General features: G+C 35.2%; 1 long non-coding RNA gene across 1 annotated transcript in view; it reads right to left on the bottom strand.

Annotated features, from left to right (window-relative positions):
* LOC110257446 (uncharacterized) overlaps positions 1-24,385 on the bottom strand; it is a 425,451-nt gene that overhangs the window by 80,902 nt on the left and 320,164 nt on the right. The window contains exon 3 of the long non-coding RNA XR_002340035.2: positions 24,224-24,272. This is a non-coding gene — a long non-coding RNA (uncharacterized LOC110257446). The remainder of the gene's footprint in view (positions 1-24,223; positions 24,273-24,385) is intronic.

The following is a 24,385-nucleotide window of genomic DNA, read 5'->3' as shown; positions in this document are numbered from 1 at the left end:
TCAATATTCTTTGATAACCTATATAGGAAAAGAATCTGAAAAATAATGGATATATGTATATGGACAGCTGATCCACTTTGCTATATACATAAAATGAGCATAAGATTATAAATCAACTATATTCTAATTACATTTTTTAAAAAAGATAATTGAAAAAAAATTTTTAAATACATCAAAAAGAGCAGTTTTTGTGAAATGCACGACCATAGGGGAAGAGAAAGATATGTCGTGTGAAGTTTTATTCTTTTAAATAAGCTAATAGTTTTTCACATTTATTTGTCATTTAAAGGATACACAAATATGTTATTCTTTGACCATCTGTTATTCACTAAAAACAGTTCATAATCAATTCAGAAGTCACTGATCTATATATGTTAAATTTTGAGTTTTCATCTGTGAAAATAGATATTTGGAAAACAAAAATGGGATTTTAAAAAATATTTTTCTAATATTAAGTAAATTCAGCTTTACATAAATATCTACTTGTTAGGTAAATAAAAGATCAATAATACAAAAAGACAAGGAGAAAATTAGAAATGAAAAATATGGAAAGATTATATGAGGATGAAAAATTCTATGTACATATTCTTTCTAGGAGCTTCGAATAATTCTTATATAATTCCCTTTGGGGTTCCAAATTGTAAGTCAATGCTTTTGAGGATAGTAGAATTATATTTGGAAAGGTTACTCAGCTATCAGCTCAGATACAACTATTCCACATATAATGTGTATAATCCTACCTTAAATAAGTTTTCATCTTTCATATTCCTTTTTGTTTTCTGGAAATGGAAGGAGAGCATTTACAGCTTTACTATATCTTATATATCTAGTCATCAACATTGGGACTCAACACATTATAATCTCAACCACCACCGTTTAAACTCAACTTTTCACCAGCCATTTCCCAAATGTTAGCTGTAATTTTCTTTCTTTCTTTCTCTTTCTTCCTTCCTTCCCTCCCTGTCTTTTTAGGGCCACACCTGCAGCATATGGAGGTTCCCAGGCTAAGCATCAAATTGGAGCCAAAGCTGCTGGCCTATGCCACAGCAACACCAGATTCGTGCTGTGTCTATGACCTACACCACAGCTCACAACAATGCTAGATCCTTAACCCCCTGAGCAAGGGCAGGGATCAAACCTGCGTCTTCATGGATACTAGTCAGATTCGTTTCTGCTGAGCCACGACAGGAACTCCAGCTGTAATTTTCTATCATAGGCATGGCTACCTATTATGTCCCACTCCATCCACTGTACTTGAAATAATCACTTTGAAATCCGAAAGGCCATTTGCTTTCACCATGATAATCCAGTTTCTCTCATGGTTTGGCCAGTTTGGATTCCCTTGCATGTTCATGTGTCTATACCTGCGATCTTCAGCTCTATATACTCTAAGTTGTTGTTTTACTTGTCTCCACAGCAACTGTGAAATTACAAATACCCAAATCCCTATTATGAAAACTAAGATAGTTTGGATCTGAAGAAGCTCAAAATTATTTCAGATTTATTGACCTCCAGCAATTGTGGAAATACTACTCTAAATGAACACTTTCCTCACTGCTCAGAAAGAGGGGCCAAGGTACTACAGAGTTAATGCTTTGTGGATCATGATGCCTGGGACAGACTGAAACTATCTAACAAACTATTTTTCAAACAATTAAAATAAATTGCTTCAATTACATTGCCTGGTCTGGGTATGTTATTTTTAGTCACAGGTATAATAAGATTTCCCAGTAGGTTTTAGAGAAAAACGGGGAGGATCTTCTGGTGGCATGCTAACCATCTCAGAGCTCCTGAATTAATGCTGGATAGAGCAATCAAGCTGGCGAACACTAGCAACAGTCTTAATTTTTCTAGTTAGAATTCGTTGTGGGTGGGCAGGTCAATCACTGCCATTTAAATCCTCGCACCTGTGCATCTTCACCCGTTGGATCGATGATACATTTTAAAACAAAAGAAAACAAGCTTTTCCCCCAGAAAAACACAACCCCTGAAATGATGAGTGACAAATTCTACAAAGGAAAGTACTGTCTTGTGGCATTTTCATTTTTTTAAAAAGGGATATATGTTTACCGTAGGAGTTGGAATTGAACGTGTCTTTGCATACTGATGAGTCTCTCAGGTGCAATGTCATTGAACTTGAGAAAGCAAAGCTTGCAAAATGGAGGAAAGTAGTTAAGTAAAATTCCAGCAGATTATAACCACCTGCTCTGTGCTTGGCTCAGGAAGCTCTGGAAGTGCATTACCAAGTTCTTAGAAAACACATTGACCACTAGTCTCGCAGAACACTGAGGAGTGATATGCTTCTTAAACTGAATTTCACTACTAATCTAAAATCATGAGTAAGAGATCTGAGGGAAGGTTCACTCTTAGAGTAGAATATGTGAGTGTGGATTCTGTGAGTGTGGGCAACCAGACGGTAGCTTAATTTTAAAAACAACTTAAAAAACACATACTGAAAACTATTTTACAAATGATATTACATGTGCTATGAGTTATTACTGCTGGAACGTAAGCTTTGTGAAGGCAGGTATTTTCCTGTTTTGTTCACTACTCTATTCTCAGCACTAAGAAAAATGCCTAGCTTTGTGGTAGGTGCTGATAAATATTTGGTAGACTGAGTGAGTGTATGTACTCTGAGTTCATAAGATTATTTCTAAAAGCTTTCCCTTCTACTCATATCAATAAAGGCTTTTTTGTACTTGAACCGGTAGTCCATAAAATTCAAAATAATTCCTCTTACCACATGCCAGGTATTTTCACAGGCAACACATTGTTTAATGCTTATACAAGTTTAGAACACTGGACTTCTAATCCTTATTTTGCAAATAAACAGAGTGAGATTCACAAGGTGTTCAAAGACTTGTCAAGTCATCTACCCAGCAAATGTTGGATTTTGTGGTCTTGAGCTACTTGATGGTGTTTATATGACTTATATGTCACTTATATTCTGGCTGCTATTTTGAGTCTATTGCATTTTGTTCATTTCTTTAAGTGGTACACCTAAAGCTGTGTTTATCTACTTTGAGTTGAGCTGTTCTGTTTTCTTTCCCTATCCCTTACCAGTTATTTGCTCATTTATAATTCATATCCACTTACTTTCAGAGGGAATATGAAGTACATGTTCCTCATGCTAGAATCTTCACCAAAAGGACGTGAAGTCCTGGCTGGTTTCTAAAACTGAAATTAAAGTCCAAAGAAGTGGTCTCTGTGATTCTTCATGACATGTGACAAATCATAAACAGGGAAGTGACTCTTGAATGGCAGGATAGGATAGACCCATCAGAGGAAGAAGGACACGCACAAACGAGCATGCGTGCACACACACACCCTTTTTTAGAAAAAAATTTCTATTTGTAGAAATTGAAACATAGATAAAATAGAGAGAATAGTATAATAAAACTGTTGTGTCTATCACCCAGATTCAGCAATTATGAACCTAGAGCCAATATTATTTCATCTATACTGCCTCTTGTTTCTGCTTTCCCCTGGATTATAATGAAATATATCCTAACATTCTATCATTTCATAAATATTTCAGCATACAACTAAAATTGAGTCATTCTTTAATATGACTGAATATCTAGACATTTTTTAGTATATCTGATATCTGCTTAAGTTTGTTTGAATCAGGATCTAGATCAGATCCAGCTGCAACTGGTTGATATTTTTCTGAAGTCTTTTTTGGTCTTTGGGTTTCTGTGCTCTTTTTTTTTTTTCTTTCTCCTTGTGATTTATTTTTTGGAAGACTTAAATTTTTTTTAAAATAAGAATGTTCCACCTGATTTTTGCAGACTTTCTTTTGGTGATGTCACTTATCATGTCCTTTGTTTCTGTGTTTCCTGTGCATTGTTATTTAAAACTGGAGGCTTAATCAGATTCCAGTTTGATGTTTTTGTAAGAAAGGTTTCTAAGTGTTGGGAGCTCATCTGGTACCTCTCTGTGTCAGGAGCCACTGATGACCAATGCCTAAGTCCATTACTGCATTAGAGGGTACTGCAAAGTGGTAACTCATTTTGTCAATTCTTCTGTGATTAGTGAGAACACAACCATAAAGAGAACTAGCAGAGTGTGTGCTTGCTTATCCTGAGGAGTGCTTTACATAGCAAAGGCAGAATGAGAGCTCAATTATTACCATTTGGGACATTTTTGAGAATGAAAGGGGGACAAATTAATAATTATGTAAGACACTGCAATGAGCTGTGGTGTAGGTCGCAGACGTGGCTCATATCCTGCATTGCTGTGGCTGTGGTGTAGGTCAGCGGCTACAGCTCTGATTTGACCCCTAGTCTGGGAATATCCATATGCCATGGGTGCAGCCCCGAAAAGACAAAATAATAATAATAATAATAATAATAATTATGCCAGAGAAAAATCTGTAAACTTGGTAAGTTCTGGGCAAACTAGAACGTATGGTTATTGTATGTATAATTTACTGGTAATTTATTGTAAAAACATGCTTTATTTTCCCATTATAGAGCATGTATATGCTGGGCATAAAAATTCAATCATGGCTGTTTTATGATCCTTGCCCTTACAGAGATTTCAGAGAAAGATACTAATACAGAAGACTCAGAGGTTCAGAAGCTAAGAAAAAAAATATATAGTTCAAAGTGTTTTAAGTTGCACTGCTCACATTCTATTTGTCAGAATTCAGTCATATGCTTTCTTTTCTCAACCAAAGGGAGGCTGGAAACTATAATCTATTTTCCCAGAAGGACGTTTTAACAGGGAAGATGAACAATTAGGAAAACACAAAACATGCTGTTTTTGTGGAGAAAGTTTTGAATATGGAATTTATTATAAGACATCCATATGCACGTCTATACGCAAGTTTATAATAATCTTAATTTCGGTTTATTTCAGGCAGAACTCAGACACAGTTTATTTCTAAAGCTTAATTACACAGTCTCATCTTTAACAGAGGTAGGGTTATTATGGCAATTAGGAATATGAACTTGATAATCTGTTAGGTCCATCCATACGGGACATGAATTCTTACAAAAAAATTTAAACAACTAAATTTGATCATGAAGCAAAAATATGTTTGTTAGCTTGTAATCCCCCAATTTTCTATTTCGCTTTGTTGATATGAGCAATTTCTTTTTTTGCTTATCTGTTTTTTTGTGTGTTTAAATCAGAAGCAATTTTCCGTTACAAACTTAGATATACACTTACTAGTTTCAAATTCCCATCTCTATATTGCAGAACACTTGACATGATTGAAGTTCAGTCGGAGTAGCCTTTAACTGCTAGGTCTTTAGAATCAATGCTGTGAAAGGACATGGGAGCCTCTCATTTCAGCTGAACTAGATGGGGGGACCATTCATTTTATCTGAAATTGGAGCTGTATAGGGTAGTTCTCTATAGCTATTACTACTATGTTCTTATCAACATGATGTTTACCTTCCTGTAACGTTTTATCAGGAAATGGGCATTTTAGATTGGATGTGAGGCAATGTCAAAGAAGAGGCAAAGGGATAGGACAGGGTGTTGATTGCTAAGCAAGTGAGGTCTCACTACCAAAAACCCGTGGTCCATTCTCACAATAATGATAGTACATTAGCTGCTATGCTCCAATTTGAAGATGTAAGTCATTATAGACTTGGAAATATTTCTCAGCTCAAAGCAGATGATATTTTACTGCATATGAGGATAGCAATAAATAATGCCAGATCTGAAGGTCCACAAGTTAATAGCTAAAAGAAGATTGGAGAATTTTCTTTCATTTTAAACAAAATTCTCTCTGGAGTTTAGAAGCTAGTAATAGTAACTTCATCCATATACAAATCGTCTTGTGTTTTAACGTCCAGACTTTGAAACCCCTGCTTAACATTTCCTTTCAGGTCCAGTTCACAAGCCTGGCATTTACAAATTTAAGAATCAAACTGCACATCATTTTAAGCCATATGTTAGGCCAAACCATAAACTCAGAGTGAGTGGAGCCAGCACTGAGATGCCCATTATATATTTGTTCACAGAGGAGAAAATAATACTAGGCTTTTTTTGATTCAACCTATCCATTTAAGTGAATATGAAACAAAATATTATAGATTTAGTGATGCAAACTGACTTTAAGTGAATATTCATCATTTTCTCCCACTGATACACAACTGGTTAGGTGACACAATTCATGAGATTTAAAATATTTCCTTAAAATAATCTGCATGTAACATATACCTGGAATATTTCAGAAAACTTATATTTTGGTTATGTTTCACTCACAGAAGTAGATGGAAAACTGAAGCCATAATGAGGTAATTAATCAAATTAAATATCATAATGCTTTCAATTCCCCACATCCCTTTATGTTCATAGACATATACAACTTTGGAAGAACTGCAAAAAATGTTATCACTGTATTTGCAAAGGAGAAAACATTATATACACTGCTTAAAAATTTGAAAAATCAATCTTAACACTCCTAGATAAATTATGGATATTGACTATATTAAGAAATGCTAGAAAATATTGATTTTTAAAATTATTGAACCCAATTTTGTGGGTAGGTCCCAAATTATCCCAAAGCCAAATGTGAAACTGCTTCTAAGATAGTGGATATCTAAGGAGTTCCTGTCATGGCGCAGTGGTTAACCATAAGGAACCATAAGGTTGCGGGTTTGATCCCTGGCCTTGCTCAGTGGGTCAAGGATCTGGTGTTGCTGTGAGCTGTGGTGTAGGTTGCAGACGCGGCTCGGATCCCGTGTTGCTGTGGCTCTGGCGTGGGCCAGGGGCTACGGCTCTGATTGAACCCCCTAACCTGGGAATCTCCATGTGCCTGCCACGAGAATGGCCCTAGAAAATGCAAAAAGACAAAAAAAAAAAAAAAAGTGGATATCTAAGGGAGCAGATATTTAAAATACTATCAAAAGTACTTACTTGCTTGCCTCATTTTTCTTCCAGCCACACCCATGGCATATGGAAAATCCTGGGCCAGGGATCAAATCTGAGCCATAGATGCAACCCATGTCATAGCTGCAGCAACGCCAGATCCTTAACCTGCTGTCCCACAGTGGGAGCTCTGCCTTCCCTCATTTTTTCAGTGACAGTTTACTGAACATGCAGATGTCTGAGTAATTTTCCCAAATTATTTAACTAGATAATTTTTTAATTTAGAAGAAGAATGAGAAAGGTAAGTTTGTCCTTAGGATTTCTGTGTACCAAACAAATACTAAATGGACAGAGGCTTCCAAGGAGTTTATTAGAGCTCTCCTTTTCCTCCATCATCAACTAAATCACTTACCAAAATCCCCTGAACGTAAAATACAGAAAGAAAAAATTATCTGCCAGTAATTGTTTGTTAATTGGATAAAGAGTCTTTGATCACAGGATTAATCTCCTTATAGGATGATAGCTAGACTACAATGTTGGTGAAGTGTACTGAAGTGATGAACTAGGACCAAGTAGATAATCTGAATATTTCTCATTAATTGTGTCTTACCAAATAACATGACATTCTTTAATATGGTGATCTATAAAAGAATTTGCATGCACTTATAATGCAGAGGCAGAATTTGAATAGTAAAGAGAAAGGGACATTCCATTCTGCAGTTGAGGAATTTGTATGTGAAAACCCAAGCCAGGAATCTGTAGGAGGCATTGATCCGTGACTGGTAGATCTCTTAGCGAAAACAGAGGCTCAGTTCTTACAAATGATAAGAAGTACATGTTAAAAGTTCTGTTATGTCACTTATGGCTTATGGAATTTATCTTTTTAAAAAAAGGACAAATAGAGATTTTTGAGTAACAGGTGAGACTAATATTTTCATAAGATTAATCTGGCAGCTGTATGCAAATCATGTTAGAATAGGAAAGGTTATAACCTCTTAGAGATTAGTAATGATTTTTACTAAAATTGAGTGAAGAGAGAACTATATTCAATATCTTGTAATAACCTATAATGGAAAAGAATCTGAGGAGTTACTGTTGTGGCTCAGCAGTAATGAACCCAACTAGCATTCATGAGGACACAGGTCCAATCCTTGTCCTTGCTCAGTGGGTTAAGGATCCAGCATTGCTGTGAGCTGTGGTGTAGGTCACAGACATGGCCCGGATCTGGCTTTGCTGTGGCTGTGATGTAGGCTGGTAGCTGCAGCTCTGATTCTGTCCCTAGCCTGGAACTTCCATATGCTGTGGGTGTGGCTCTAAATTTATAAAAAAAAAAAAAAAAAGTTCAAAAGGAATATACATATATATACATATATATAAATGAATCACTTTGCTGTATACCTGAAACTAACACAACATTGTAAATCAATTATAATTCATTAAAAAATTTGAGTGAAAGAAGCACATGATATTGATCATAAGAATAAAAAGAACAGGCTAAATGTGAAAAATATAATTTAAAAAGTTTACAACACTAAATGACTGAATAGAGCTTAAATTTAGAGTTGAAATCTCCAAAATGTTTAAGCCTCTATTATCAGGAAACTATACTGTTGTTGACAGAAACAGTAATATTAAGAGATGAAATAATAGCAGTTAAACATATAAGCTTTGGAGAAAATAAATTTGGTTCTTATGTTGCCTCAACAGTTTACTATTGAAGAGCATAGAGCAAATTACATAGTTTCCATGAGGCTCTTTTTCTTAAATTATAAAATGGAATAATAACAGTGCCTACCTGATGGTTTATTGTAAGGATTATTGTTTACTAACAAAAATATTCCATGTAAAGTGCTTGACACATGACGTCTCAGTAAATGTTAGTAACTTGGTTATCATTATTGTGGTGGTATGATTATATTGTGTTTTAGAAGACCTGAAAGACAATTCATTTCAGGGGGAGATTGGAGAATGGTTTAAGACATCCCATTGAATAATTGCATAGTTGCTTGATATACATGATTGTTGTTTAGGGTTGATTCACAGCTTGATTTATGGAACTGACAAGAATTAAAATAGGGTCAAAGTTCATATTTTTTTTTCCCACAACATAACTGATTAAACCACATTTGTGCACCAGGAATTCAAAAAACCAACTCTTAGGTAAGGGGTCTTACCTAAAGTAGCAAATTCCTTTTCTTAAAGGGGCCAATTAGTTGACCATTGAATGATTCAGGAATTAGGGGCACAGAACAGTCAAAAAATCAACTCTTAGGTAAGGGGTCTTACCTAAAGTAGCAAATTCCTTTTCTTAAAGGGGCCAATTAGTTGACCATTGAATGATTCAGGAATTAGGGGCACAGAACAGTCAAAAATCCCTTTGTAACTTTACAGCTGGCCCAAGGTATCCACAGTTCAGCATTCACAGATTCAACCAACCATGGATGTGAAGCCATGTAGCACCTATTTACTGAAAAATATCTTTGTATAAGTGGACCTGTAGGATTGAAATCTGTGTTGTTCAAAGGTCAATTGTACTACTTTAGGGTTTCCCAAAGAACTTTCATTCAAGCACTAGTTCCAGCATATATTTAATTTAGAAAGTTTCATTATCTGATGTTTTAGAAAGCTATTAAAAGATCTGAAGTCTTACGGGAATCTTGTTTACCGTATTTGAACCAGAATTCCCAGAGTTACGCATATAAACCGTCCCCTCTTCCACATGTATCTATTAGCATTCCAAGGAATTTGTATTCTAAGGGACAGACTTTCTATATTTGTTGGTCAGAATCCTTTTGAACTCAGATAGCCAAGCATCTAGGAAGAGATAATCGTCTTGTTTTATACTCTACAAAAAGTAGACAATTGCCTCAGAAATTCTCAAATTTCACTGAATCAAGGACCATACAGTTACCATGGATCCTAGGATAAATCTGTTAATTCTGGTTTTCTGTCTTTGGCTTTCTGGCTACCTGTGACTTATGACCTTGAACACATCTTTTCAGGCCTACATGGTAGAGCTCTGTCTTACCCTTTATCCCTGATGAATTCAGACAAACCACTTCTCCCACATTTGTTTTATCATTGCTTTGTATAATGATGCCAATTAGAAAGGGAAAAGCACTGACATAAATGTGCAAACCTTTGGGGTGCAAGTTTAAATCTCTGACCAAGAGATGAGAGTTGGAGCACAGCGAGAACTACAACAATCTGCATAGGATCTTCCCACTTATCCTTTGATGTGGCACAGGGATAACACTATCTGCAAGGGAGTCTTCTCTCTGGAAAGTAACCACAGCATCTCTCCTGTTCTAAAACTTTTCTCTGACACCTTCGAGGTATTATCAGAAAGCTAGTGTTAACGATCATTCCCTTCTTCCTTGCAGAATAGCTTTTCCTTGAAACTAAGGATAAGAACAACAACAATGCACAGAGAAAATTTCAGAATAAAAGAGTATTCTACTATTCACTCAACTCTAATTGAGCTGACATAGGAGAAAACATGTATGAAAAAGAAGACACAATAAAGACAAAAGGGCCTTCATGTTGCTCGAAATAACAACCACCTTCAAAATACTCTGGGTTACACATCTTAGAATTATACAAGTGCTACATTAAGCAAATTGTTTCATAAAAATGTAATAAAGTTTTAGAGAGGCATAAAATTTTGCATTACCTTTGAAAACACAAAGTAATCTTGGGCTGCTCTGATAGTTACTACAACTGCAAATGATGGCACAAGACAATAATCAACAAAAATAGTCTTGAGTTTCCATTTCCTAATGAATTTTCAAAACATCAGCATATGTTATTTCAGATGTGTGTATGTGTGTGCCTGTGTAGGTGCCTAGCCCATAATAAGCAATAAGTGAGCAATACTTGTTACTATGAAAACTGCTAAAAATGTTAGATTCATGAAGTAATAGTGTGGGGACCAATTTGAAAAGACATGAAGCTTTGTCCTTGTTCAGTTTATTATGGAATGTTGTCAAGGAGGCAATTTTAAAATTTATAAGGAACTAAGACAACACAGCCTTGTACAAGAAGTTGAGTTTAAATGCTGTAAGGAATATCTGAATATCAGACTCAAATTAGTCTCAGTAGTATCTGATATTATCGACAACTATATCTTTAGATTGATTACTTCATTGTTATTCTAAATGCCTCCACAGACTAACTCCAAGTGGTCTAAATGACTGGAGTTTGAGAAAAATAAGAACTCTGACTGTATTTGTTAAACTGTATAATTTGACACTCTTCGGCACAATAAAGCGTTGAATGTCTCTAGTAAAGCAATTTAAATCAAAGATTAATGTTTGAAAGACCATATTTTAAAGGATGAATCAAGGAGTCCTCTGCACCATTTCCATGGTAGAACACAATTAGATAGTTTTTAAACTGAAGTGGTATGATTAGATTTGTGAAAATCAGTCTGGCGTGGTAAGGGGGGTGGGTAGATTAAAATGAGAAAAGATTAGAGGTGTGCCAACCTAAATGAGTAATGTATTCTTGGCTTTACTTACTTGATTTAAAGTAATGAAAACTAACAATGTTTATGTAAAACTAAAGCTTACTGAACCGAAAGTCCAGAGATAAACCTAGTAATTTAATTAAAAAGAAATTTTATCAGATAGAAAATATTTGGCTAAAAGTAATAGAAAGACCAACTCAAATTAACTTGAATAGCACAGTTATAAGGTATTAGCTCACAAAACAATAGGTGCAGAGGCAGGGTTACTCCTAGTATTGTTATTGTCACAATGTTCTTTACTTCTCTGTAATTGTCTTGAGTCCTTTTTCTTCTTTTTACTGTCTTATCTTCATTCTGACAAGATGGCTGAAGCAACTCCAGGAATTGTATTCAGACATAGCAGAGGTATAAAGGAAGCATCTTTTTTAGTAACTTCTTCCTATGACTGAGAAAATGTTTTCTAGAAGCCCCCAATCCTGTCTTTCTTAAATCTGTCCTCAAATTTCATTGACCAGAAGTGAGCTGTGAGTTAGAGGTCCACCCCTATACAAGTCACTGACAAGAGGAATGGAATTACCATAATTAGCTTTAACCAACCAAAGAAACAAACAGGGAATATGGTACTACGCCTTGAGGCTGCATAACTGAAAAAATGCAATTCTCATTAGCATGGAAAGAAGGAAGAGATGATGAGTAGTAATCCAACAATGTGTGCTATCTACTGTCATAAAAAGTCAACTAATCTGTATCAGTATTAGATGATGGTGCTTTATCTGGAAAGCAGATCTTCCCTTATACTGGCTTCTGATGGTTCCCAGAACTCTATTAGAATATATTTCCTATCAAATTTTAGGAAGCAACCTTTTGCCACTCCTCCCTTTTAAAAATACCCATTATTCCTTAGATTTTTTTTTTTTTTTCGTCTAAAGAGCAATATTGATAGTGCACGGAGAATTTAGTCAAATATAGCCATCCTAAGATAAACAATTTGAATGTCACTTTCTGCCCCAATATTTTGTGTGATGTGATGAGAAGTGGAATGGAAACTCAAGGCATATAAGAGTATCTCTTATAAGACCACATTGTGTGCAAATGGTAGCAACTTAATTAAGTTCTGTCTGAAATTGAAGTTGAAATATGAACGATCCAGTATTTTTTTCAAGTTGTTAATTGAAACTTGTTCTTCCTTCACTTTTTCTCAATAATCATTTTTTTACTCGCAACCCACTGCTCTCTGTGACATAAATTCTAAACATGTCCTCTCAAATAGAAAATAGTGAATAAGTTTGAAATTAAACAGATTTATTAACATTACCAGTGAATGTTCATAGAACTTAAGAACATTGGTCATACATATTAAGATTTTTAATGTCATTTTTGGCAATTAAAAGCTGTATTCCTCTTGAGTAGGCTCTGTAAGCATTGTGACATGTAAAAGTGGTTTATTTGACATTTCAAATTTTATGGTAGAATAATTCAACACCACCATTAAAATAACACAGTAATATCTAAATATGATTTGTATAAAGTAGTTCAGTTCAGCCTAAATACCATAATTGAACAAAAGAAATAAAATTCAGTACTATGACATAGGAATCACAGGAAAACTTAATTAAGATGGACAACTAGAGATAGAAAAGAGAGAGAAACAAAGGAAGCGGAAGAAGAAAGGATGGAGGAAGGCAGAGAGGGAGGGAGAAGGAAGAGATTAAGGAAGGAATATATTTAGTTACAGGTCTTAATTTAATTGTGAAGTATTCTGGAACATGAAGTTTGATATCATGAGGCTTCACCAAATTACTATCTGTATATATTTTGTTGACTGAACTAAGAACGTATCATATGTTTAGAACCAATCAAATAATAAATGATTTGCCCCCAAAATTCTCTATTGCAATTATATTTCTTAATATTCAATGGATGTTCCAGATTAGAAATAAATGACTCAACTATCCATAGTGAAAGTCAGGCAGAATGAGAGGGAAAGGAAGATGCCACCTAATGTGCACCTGATTATTGTCAAATAAAATTATAGGACAGCAATTGACCATAAAGTACAAAAGTTCAGAGAAAGCAGAATATCTGCATACAATGGGATCTCATTATTCATCACTCAACTAATTATTCCTTATCTAGTTCTTTCTTCCTCCTTAGTTAATGTTTTCTTCTAGTGGCTTTAATTGTCACCCATATATCCTACCTCTATTGTCCCTCAATCTATTATGGGATTTTGTCAATTTCCAAGAAACTCAGTACTGAGAGGACAAAAAAGGGAAAGCCTATAAAGAATATTTGATGAGAAGGTCAGAGACCTCATGTGAATAAACTTCCACTGTAAAGATCTGTCCAGATTATTAAAAGACCAATTTTTCAGCCAAGTTTTTTGTTATTTAACTTTTTTCAAAGTAATCCATTTTACAAAGCCTGAACTCAACTGAAACTGTAAGGTTGACTTTTTTTTTTTTTTTTTTTTTTTTTTAATATGGTGGCATCTGAGGCATATGGAAGTTTCTGGGCCAGAGGTTGAATCTGAGCTGCAGCTGCCACCTATGCCTCAGCTGCTGCAATGCCTGATCCTTTAACCCACAGTGTCAGGCCGGAGAAATCAAACTGTACCTCCACAGCAACCCAAGCTGCTGCAGTCGGATTCTTAACCCACTGTGCCAGAGAAGGAACACCCAACAACTTTTTAAAAAATTGTTTCAGTGGAGACCAACAAAATAACACATTTGAACTCATCTTGAAGGAGACGTTTCCTTTGTCTGAAAGATGTCCATAACCTGAAACTATTAGGTTTTCTACAGTGTCAAAGGGATTCCCGGAATGCTGTTAATGAAAGAATTATTTTATTACTCTAACTGCCACTCTGAGAAGAAGTTTATACCTAATTAGTGAGCTCATAGAAATTCCCTTTATAAAGAAAGGAGACTGTTTGGGGCCCCAACTATTAATCTATTGTAGCATATATGTTTTTTTCTTTTACCTGAGGAAGAATAGAAATAAAAAGCAAGTTAAATGCTGGTTGCCTCTCAGATAAACCATGCCTTGAAGTCACAGACCATGACTAGGATAAAACACCTAAAAGACTGTCTTAATGGAACAGAGAAAGATGGTCGCTTGGAGAAAAAAGAGCTTATCTGTATGCACATCAGAAAGGGCATAAGAGCACAAACCCAAATCCTGCATAAATCAAAACCATTTCCAATGAATATTAGGGCATTCAGTAAACAGTCTGTGATCTCAGGGTAAAACAAGGCTTAGAATTTATTTCCTCCTGAAGAGAAACCATATTTTCCAGTAGGCATTATGTTTTCTCAAGCAGGCAAGATTTGCTGGAGCAATAATATAGGCCTTATACTCAGTCTAGAGCACAAAATAAATATATGTCTGATTGGATATTTGGCGTAGGTGAGGCAATCTGGGTACACTTATCAGGCAATCCTCTCCTCATACCATTTATCATACTTAGGACAGTTTGGGGCATACATACATGACAAGCAGCTGGTTAAATAGAGATTAGTGTGCTAGTTGAGAAATAATTCAAGCCCAAGTGAACCTGAACCCTTAAAAGCTACTCAAGTACCACCAAAAAAACTCCATCTTTACTGTCCTGGTTCACTGTTCAACTTCAGGTAGAAAGAAGCAACTTGAACTCCCAGAACATTCAAATTGAAAAATGGGAATTTTCAATATGATGCCAGCCAAGATTTTTCTGCACAATATTTTAATGTTCTTAGTACCAGCATGCTAGTACTTATTATCTGTAGAAATCCTTATCATGAGATTTAAAAAATATTTTGCATATCGCAGTAACTATATTAAGATGTGCTAATACTATTTGATAGGGCCAGACTTGCTACCTGGCACTTGGAGATTCTGTACAGTTTAATGAACTCAACCAAACAGAGAGTTCAAGTGTCCTTTTCCAAAAGAGTGGTAGAGCTAAGCAAAGTGGACTCTTAAGCTCCGAAGTCTCCACCACATCGAGGGGTCAATGGAGAATTACTTGACATCTTTGCATGGCTAACTCACATGTCAAGAGCCAGAAACATAATCATTTCTTAACATTTTCCATTGTGTCTTTTTGCAACTATATACAATCTAATAAATGGGCTTTAGATGCCACATTACATTTTGGTGTGGAATACTTAAAACAAGCATTACAGCAGGAAGCCTAAAACAAAAAGAACAGCTTGGAAAGGATCCAGACTGAGAGTACAATAGGATGTAATAACAGACTTTGTAAACACGTGAACAGGACAATAGACTTTGTTTTTGTTTTTGTTTTGGCCGCTGTTGCGGCACATGGAAGTTCCTGAGCCAGGGGTCGAGCCACAGCCACTGTAGAAACAAGCTGCGAGCTACACAGGAAGTCCGTGGACAACAGACTTTGTAAACACATGAACAGGACACTATGTCTTGTCTAAGCAAGAGATACACTAAGCTACACACAGAGCACTATCTATAATGAGCAGCTATTGACTCTCTTTGCAAGCAAATCTGTATACATGAATGGCACAGTTATGTTTGATACATCAATCCAATATTTTAAAGTGAAAACTATAAATGATTATAGTTGGCATATTGAAAAAAATCTGCATGTGTAGAATATGACCCTTGATTTTGAAACATCTCGTAAATAATTTTTTTAGGTAGGATTACTTTTGATTTATAGTTGTATTTATTTAAATGTTTACTAAAGGGAGTTGTATATGTTTATCTTATCATGGGCAGGGTAAAAAGTGATGCTATCTTTTCTTCTGTGTAAATTACATTAGTTTATCTTTATCCCCAAATTATTATTCTGTAGGGTATTTTGTAATAAAATACTAGTTCAGAAAGATGATATGATCAGAACTCAAGTGGCATCAGGAAAATCCTGACCAAAGGCAACCAGAACTGAATTTCAAACATATCTAGTTAGGCAAAGTCCTGGAATTTCTTAAGTGGGGCAAGGCAAGAGCATATTTATCTTAGTACTAGAAATTAAGGAACTGAAGGTCTTAAGATACCTCAAAAGACATACATCAGTCCGCAGGAGCAAAAGAATAAATTGGATACAAATCAATGTTGAGACAGCGTCCAAATTCCAGGAGGAACAGCTTGACCAAATGGTAGAGATGGAGAAAAGGCGGGGTAACATCATCTCTACCATTAAAGATCTGTGCTCTAAAATCTGCAGTCTATAAACAGAAATCCAGATACTACAGAAACGGGGAAACTGGGGAAACTGGGTAATAGAAGCTATGAGAATTACTGAAAAATGGAATAGAAGAAAATAATTGATTAAATGAAATATGAAATAGAAAAATATCTCTTTTTTTGTTTTTTTTTTAAAATTCACTGTATTTGGAGGTCTATTATTTACAACAGTGTAGCCTTTATCCTGATTAATACACCAGAAAAAATAAAGCATATTTCTTACATCAACAACTTGGCCAACAGAAAGTCTAGAAAAAAAAGATAAAGGACACGTAAAGGAAATCATTATAAAATACTTCAAGAGATGGTATAACCTTGTTAGAAGAGGTGCTTTAAATTTGACATAGGTATTTCCAAATATGAGAATTTCTTCTCTATGATATGGCATTGTTGAACCATGAGGGAGTTGTTGAAACTACTCATACATTTTCAGTTGAAAATCAAAGGCACTGTTCACTTAGAACTAGCAAGGCCATACGGCACCTCCACTGGTTTTCCTCATGAAAGTCCATCCCAGTGCACACCTCCCCTCCGCCCCATCACATTCAGCTTTTCTCTCTTATTGTTTGGAACTGACGGTTACAATACAGGTAGATAGTAATGCAGTTTTGATAGCAAGACCTTTCACATCCATGGCAGTTGCCACTTCATGGATTCCAAGCTTCACTGCTTAATACACTTTACATAGTACTGCTTTCTAGTTCTGATCATTAAGTTCTAGTTGGTCATGATTCCTCATTTTGTTCCATGATTCAGGGTGTTCTTGTTGATTGGCTTTTATACTCAATCTCAAAAGACAGTGCTCGCTCTCCAAGTCTAATTTTACAAAATCATTTTATGATCAGGGTCCATGGTCAAGAGAAGTAAGATCTAATCATGTTTTAACACTTATTTATGTGACCCTATTTCTCACAATACTGACATTCCCATGGACATCTGGGGAAGAGTATTTCAGGAAGAGGGAACGAGTGAAAATGCCTGAGATGGGAGTGTGATGAGATCCAGGACAGCAAATCACCCAGCAGGTCTGAGCTCAGTGAAGGAGACAGGAGTGTGGAAGCAGTGAGGACAGGTCATGGACGTGCCGGGAAACCACTGTAAGGAACGGCTTTTTCATGAAATGGGAAGATACTGCAGGCTTTGAGCAGAAAAGTGACATGACCATATCATATTTTGAAGGACTTAATTGTTTTAAAACAGTGAGTTACTTCATTTTCCAGAGCAAAGGAAATTATAAGCAATGCTTTAGATGGAGTGAATGACTGCTAGAAGAATCATATTTAAAGAAGCAAAACAATGGCAGTTTAAAAGTGAGAAACAAAAAGGGAGAGGAGAAAACAGCCTATTAAAAGGTAAGAGCAAGGAATACCACACAAATATCTGGACCTTTAATTGTAGGGGCAAATAATTTTTAATTATTCAAGAGTCACTAAAATAGAATAATAAATATCTAGTCTTTTATTACAGGGTTAAATAACTTCATATACTCATATGATTCCATAAATATTATATTTTGATAGATTATATTAAGAATTAAAATAAATGATTTTAAGATATAAAATTATAATAGATTATTAGCTATCCGATCCCTTTTTTGAGGATAAGAAATACATTTGAATTTGTAAGGTATCTTAGGATTCAAAAAACCATTTAAATAGAAAACCTTTCAACACTTAAATGTGTATATTTTAGTTTTCTTAGAATTTTGCCTTTGTCGGAAAAACTCTGACAGCCAAAGATAAATGAGGTGTTAATATATCACTGTGTGTTGGTTAGGTTTTCTCCACATGAAGCTAGATATGCGAAGAATAAAAGTGATGTGAGTTGGCTTATTTTTATTTCCATCAGAAAAATTATAATGTGTAATGAGTTCTTCCCATAGTTAAAGTGTGGGGAGAGATAGAAGTAAAACAGAATGAAGATTCTGGAGTAGAGTAAGAGAGAACTCCACCCTGTTTCAGGCATCCCTTGTCATCTGAAATGCAAATTTGGAAGACGTACAAAAGGAATCAATGATTCCACATTTCTTCACAACTCAAATTATCATTCCATAAGACTCATCTGTCATTAAATATTTTGTTCAGAAATAAATCAAATCTAACACAAGCATACAAATGTCTCCTTTAACCTGGAATCAAACTTCAGTCAATGCCAGCTGGGCACTTAGAAGAAGCTATTCCATTTTATGTACCTCTTTGTATTCTTTCCTTTAAATACAGCTATTTCTTTGGAGGCTTAACAACATGCCAGATTTGAAATGGTTGTGTTCAGTCATTTTAGTTATTGGTGTAACTGTTCTTTCATAATTCAAAAATAACTGAAAGGATTATTTTTCTTAGAGCTTTCCAAAAGAAATACCTTATCACTTAGATGAAGTGTGGAAAAGTTGTTTTCTAAAGCCAAAGGTTATAAATGTCCAAGGACTAAAAACATAGGATTATAAAAGCAACTTGAACCCACACTTTTATATTGTGTTTGCCACTATAAACACTACTTTCAATACCCTATTTTTATTTTTTGGTCTTGTTATATACAAACGTATTCTGTTTGGACATATATTAAGAAGTCAATATATTTTTCTGGCAAAATTTATGAAAAATAAGGATATAATCTAAGGGAGGGGTGGAATGTAAAAAAAAAAAATCACTCTTTTTTTTCTACAGGCTCTCTATTCATGAAATAAGTTACTCATCTCACATCCACAATTTCTCATGGTACAGCAAAACTGCTCTTAGAGACCATTTTCCTTTAATCAGAAGGGTACTCTTTTTGATATGTGGTATTGTGACAGCAAAGATAAATAGTTAAGTTTTAGCTATTTCATTTGCAACCCTTCAAGATTTACTATCCTGTTCAAATTAATCATAATGTAATATTGACAGAAAGAAGGGACCCCTCTCAATATGGCTCAGTGTATTTCCCTCTGGGCAGATTCAGTCCCCTAAAAACTTTAATGTGTGGCCTCTTAATAAACATAGATTCTTTCTCACATAACAGTGTTTGCAACACTTCTGTTATGACATGGAGGCAGTGACACTTACATTAGAGTTATTTCAGCTTCTCATATAACAAAAATATGTCATCATATTTGTACTTGTCAAAAAAGAATGGAGTCCCAGTGAGTCCAGCGAAGTATATTTTATTGTAGAGAATTTGCCATGTTTTCACAATCCCTGCTCTTCTCCCCATCATGACATAATTTCAAGGGATATACTGTGAAATGGACCATGACATAGTAACGGCTGGGCTGGCCTTATGAATGAGCAGGAAGAAATGGAAATTAAGTAGAACAAAGAAAAAGACCATCTTGTGCTTAAAGGTCACACTGTTACCTTATCATGCTATTTCAAACTCAAAATTTAATTTAGATTTCTTAGAACCTCTATCTCAAGAGTGCCTATAAAAATCAAATACCACTGAGAGTGTTAGGAACATAAAGTTAGAATAAATGTATCCCAAATGATTCCTAGAAGAGTCTGCAGGAATATTACAATTTACATCTTGATAGGGCTGGGGAAAGCTACTTGTGATGCAGCTATCTGTGCACATATCAGCTTCTTCAGAAAAGTGATGCCCAGAAGAACCATGCAGCAGGGAAGAAGGCAAACTTTACTCCCTTCAACATTTTTCTGAATCCAAATGATTGGTCACCAAAAGCAAGCCTGGTTAAAGCCTGGCTACAACTAAGGAATGACATACATAATTCTGGTCAGTTATGTAGGGTGCAGATTGCCTACTCCTAAGAAATTCTCAAATCACCATTTCCTAAGCCTAAACATTTACTCTTTCAACCATGTACTCAAATGATAATATTCCAAAAGATACATACATCCCTATCTATGTTCACTGCATCGCTATTCGCAATAGCCAATACATGGACAACTTAATTTCCATCAACAGATGAATGGATTAAGAAGATGTGGTACTTAAATACAATGGAATACTATTTATCCATAAAAAGAACAAAACAATGTCATTTGCAGCAACATGGATGCAACTAGAGATTTTCATATTAAGTGAAGTAAGTCAAAAAGAGAAAGACAAATACCATATAATATCACTTATGTGTGGAATCTAAAACATGGCACAAGTGAACCTACCTACAAAACAGAAATAGACTAATGGGACATAGAGAACAGACTTGTGATTGCCAAGGGGGACGCGGAGAAAGTGGCACAGACAGGGAATTTGGGTAGATGCAAAAAACTTCCTTTAGAACGGCCAAGCAATGAGATCCCACTGTACAGATATAGGGAACTATATCTAATCTCTTGGGATACAACATGACAGATGGTATGAGAAAAAGAATATACACACACACACACATACGTTCATATATATACGTATGTATGTATGACTGGGTCACTATGCTGTACAGCCAAAATTGACACAAAATTGTAAATCAACTATAGTCTAATAAAAATGAAGTTAAAAAATGATAATATGTAGATAGCATTCTGAAAGGTACAGAAATGAACAGAACACAGAATTTTTGTTTAAGGAACTCACACTCCAGTGAGAGAGATAAAGCCAAAAACTGTTATAAAGTAAAGTAGAAGGTGTTTGAGAGAAGTAAAGAGTGTGTAAAATATGGAGAAAAAATTTTTGACTAAGTGACTGAAAAAATCCTTCATGGATGAGGTGGCATTTGAAGGGGAAAGTAAAGTCAGACACTTTCAACAGGCAACCTTGGAGACAGTAAATAGTCACTACATATTGAATGAAAAAATAAATGGCTGATGTATAATTGGAAAGCACTGACTAGTGGCAGTGATGTGGAGACTACCCCTAAGTTCTGCTAAATTCTCTTGGACAAACTATCTAACCTCTTTTTTCTTCTTTTGTTTTTCTTTCTTTCTTTCTTTTTTTTTTTTTTTTTTTTTTTTTTTTTTTTTTTTTTTAGTGCTGCACCTGTGGCATATGGACGTTCCCAAGCTAGGGGTTGAATCGAAGCTACAGGTGCAGGTCTACACCACAGCCATAGAAATGCAGGATCTGAGCTGTGTCTGCAACCTACACCACAGCTCACAGCAACTCTGAATCCTTAACCCACTGAGCAAGGCCAGGGATCAAACACACATCCTCATGGATACCATGTTGGGTTTTTAACCTGTTGAACCACAATGGGAACTCCCCCGATCTAACTTCTTTGAGGCTCAGTTTCCCTGCCTTCAAAGTATTAGGACTAGATTTAGGTTGTCTTTAAATTTCTTCCTACCACTATAACTCTAGGAAGACATGGAGTTCATGTTTGATCTCCAAGTTTCCTGTAAGAAACTCTTGATAATATGTACTAAAGTGGTGGAATTCTGCAGTGGGTACTGTGGTTATCTTACCAACCTCCATTCTACCTACCACCCCCTCCTCTCATTCTGAGTAGCATCCAGGGAGTTTTGGGAGGGTTTTACTTCATCCCCAGATCCAAGAGTAGCTCCTGCTTTCCTACTACTTTTTACTATTAAGATTGTTTCATCACCGTTTCATTATCTAACTCTATTCTAAACCAAAGCCAGGAGACACTGTGGCAAAATTAGTTCAAAGTTGACTAATGAGCCAGTGAGAGCAAACTTAGGGCATTTGTTTAGCAATTACGGACAGTGGACATTTTCTTCCACTGGATGGGCAAAAAGTAGCTGATAGACATCATATGGAACATTTTAGGGATAAAGAACACCGGCAAGAGATGGAAATGCAAGTGAATCAAGAAACATGACAGAGTTATGCTCATACTGGGATTAAAGCCCATCTATTCTTCGACTTTCTTACTTGTGAGCCAATAAACAGCCTTCATTTTTTAAGACATATAAGTGTGGTTTTCTGTATCTCACAACCACTACTCTGAATAACCAAACCACTTTTTTAAACTTTTTTTGGTAAAAGTATTTTTTTCTGAACTTTAAATTCATGCACATAAAACATACATATTCTCAACTTAGAGAGTTTACAAAAACTTAACTGACAATATTCCCAACAAAAATGCTATGCTGTTTTCTTGCTGGATTAGAAAGCACTGTTACCTTTAAACTAAGAGCTTTCATAAGAGGACAGATTTTGAAAAGGATTAAAAAAAGACACACCTTTTCTCTGGAGGCTTTCAATCAATCTCATTTAATTTTAGTCCAAGATATTTTTGGTATCATCCTTGCTTTCATCTCTTTAAAACCTGTACTCCAACTCTTTTGTTAGGGAGTATGAGGGTTTTCAAGAATCAAAAAAGAATAAGGAAAACCTTTGTTGTCATCAACTTCACATCCTTCTTCTGCACATAAGGTCAAAGAATGATGACCATCCTTGCTTGGGATGGTCAGTGTCAGAATGGGAACAGGATCTCAGGTGTACACAACTCCCTAACAGCCAGACTCTGTTCATTACGCTACAGAATGCTCTGATTTAGGTAGAGTTGCCTGTTAACAGTTGGTGCTGCCATCCAGATATACACAAACCTGTGCCAACTAATGTTTTTCTTTTTTAATTCCCCTGTGTCCGTTTTCTAACTTCCATTTCATAGATTATAAAAAAGTAGATGCACTGAGCATCAAAGGGTTCAAATTATTCAAACAAGGTTATTGTCCCATTAGTGGCTGACACAGGACTAAACAGAGCACCCCAGACTCCAGCCAATTCTCATCCCACCCCTCCACCCCATTATCCCTACTGAGTAAATAGAACAACTTACATAAATATTTCCTTGCTGTCTCTCATTGAACAAATCAGCTTTTGGGATTAGAATAATGAAAATATAGAATATAAGACTTGGAAAGAATGTTAAAGATCATTTCATTGAAAATTTTTCCCAATCAATTATGATGCCAGAATCTTCTTGCTAGACATTTTTTTTTTCTTGAAGAAGGTGGTCTTGAAGATGCATATCAAATGTTCTCTAATTTTTATACAGCAGGGTAAGGCCATGAAAATTTAAGTACTAAAGAAATGCTAATTCTTGGCAATAATTCTCTTGATTTTTTTTTTTTTACTATAATACTTGTACCAAAACCAGAGATAAATCTTTAAAAAAAAAAAAGCTCAATTTCAAAACTATGTTACTGAAACATTTACTGACCACATAATAAAGTACTCTTTTTGAATTACACAAGGATTATTGTGAACAATGGCACACTGAAATATGATTATATATGAAATATTACTTCTCTCGTCTATTGTCAGTTTTTCTGAACTTCAAATTTCCTTTAAAGAATTCCAGGAGGAAACCCCCTTGTCCAAGAGTAATCTGATATACTTATTTTGTTTTGGTGGAGAGTTTTAATCACATATTATATCTCAATACAAAAAGATTTATATTATCAAGTTTGAGCTTTCAGATGGCCAAACAGTTGTTTCTTTGTTACCAGAAATAAGTACTACGTATTTTAAGTTCTGAGATAGAAGCGCTCAACTGTATACAAATCATAAGATATTCTAAAATATCTGTAGAGTTTTGAGAAATTAAGTTACCTTTTTGGTCGACTTATATCCATGTGGGCACTTGTGAAGACAGAAAAGTCTTTTTGTTGGTTTAACTCTCTTTTCAGACTATGGTTATTACTGGATAGTGGCTAATTGTTTTAGAATTTATTGAGGACTACAATCATATATTAGATAAAATTTGAAATAAACAGGCTTGGTTCCTTCAATTTACTATAATTTGGGAAGTAGAATGGTGGGAAGGAAGTAGATATAAGCCTTACCCAGACCTGGGTTGAAATCTTAATTATAATGTTTACTTACTGACTTGTGGGGCAATTCATGGAACTCTTCTGGCTTTCTGCTTCTTTATCTGTAAAAGAAATATAATAGTGTTTACTTCTCAGATGTCCTTTTGATAATTAGAAGAAATACATGTAAGTTAAAGAGAGTCAACAAACTGTTATTAGAAACACTAGTTTTCCA

Source organism: Sus scrofa, chromosome 17 (genome assembly GCF_054392235.1).
Source record: "Sus scrofa isolate SSC_HxYL_T2T_F1_AM1 chromosome 17, Sscrofa_HxYL_maternal_Yorkshire_Landrace_v2.0, whole genome shotgun sequence".
NCBI lineage: Eukaryota > Metazoa > Chordata > Mammalia > Artiodactyla > Suidae > Sus > Sus scrofa.
This window is presented reverse-complemented; position numbering and strand designations above follow the sequence as displayed.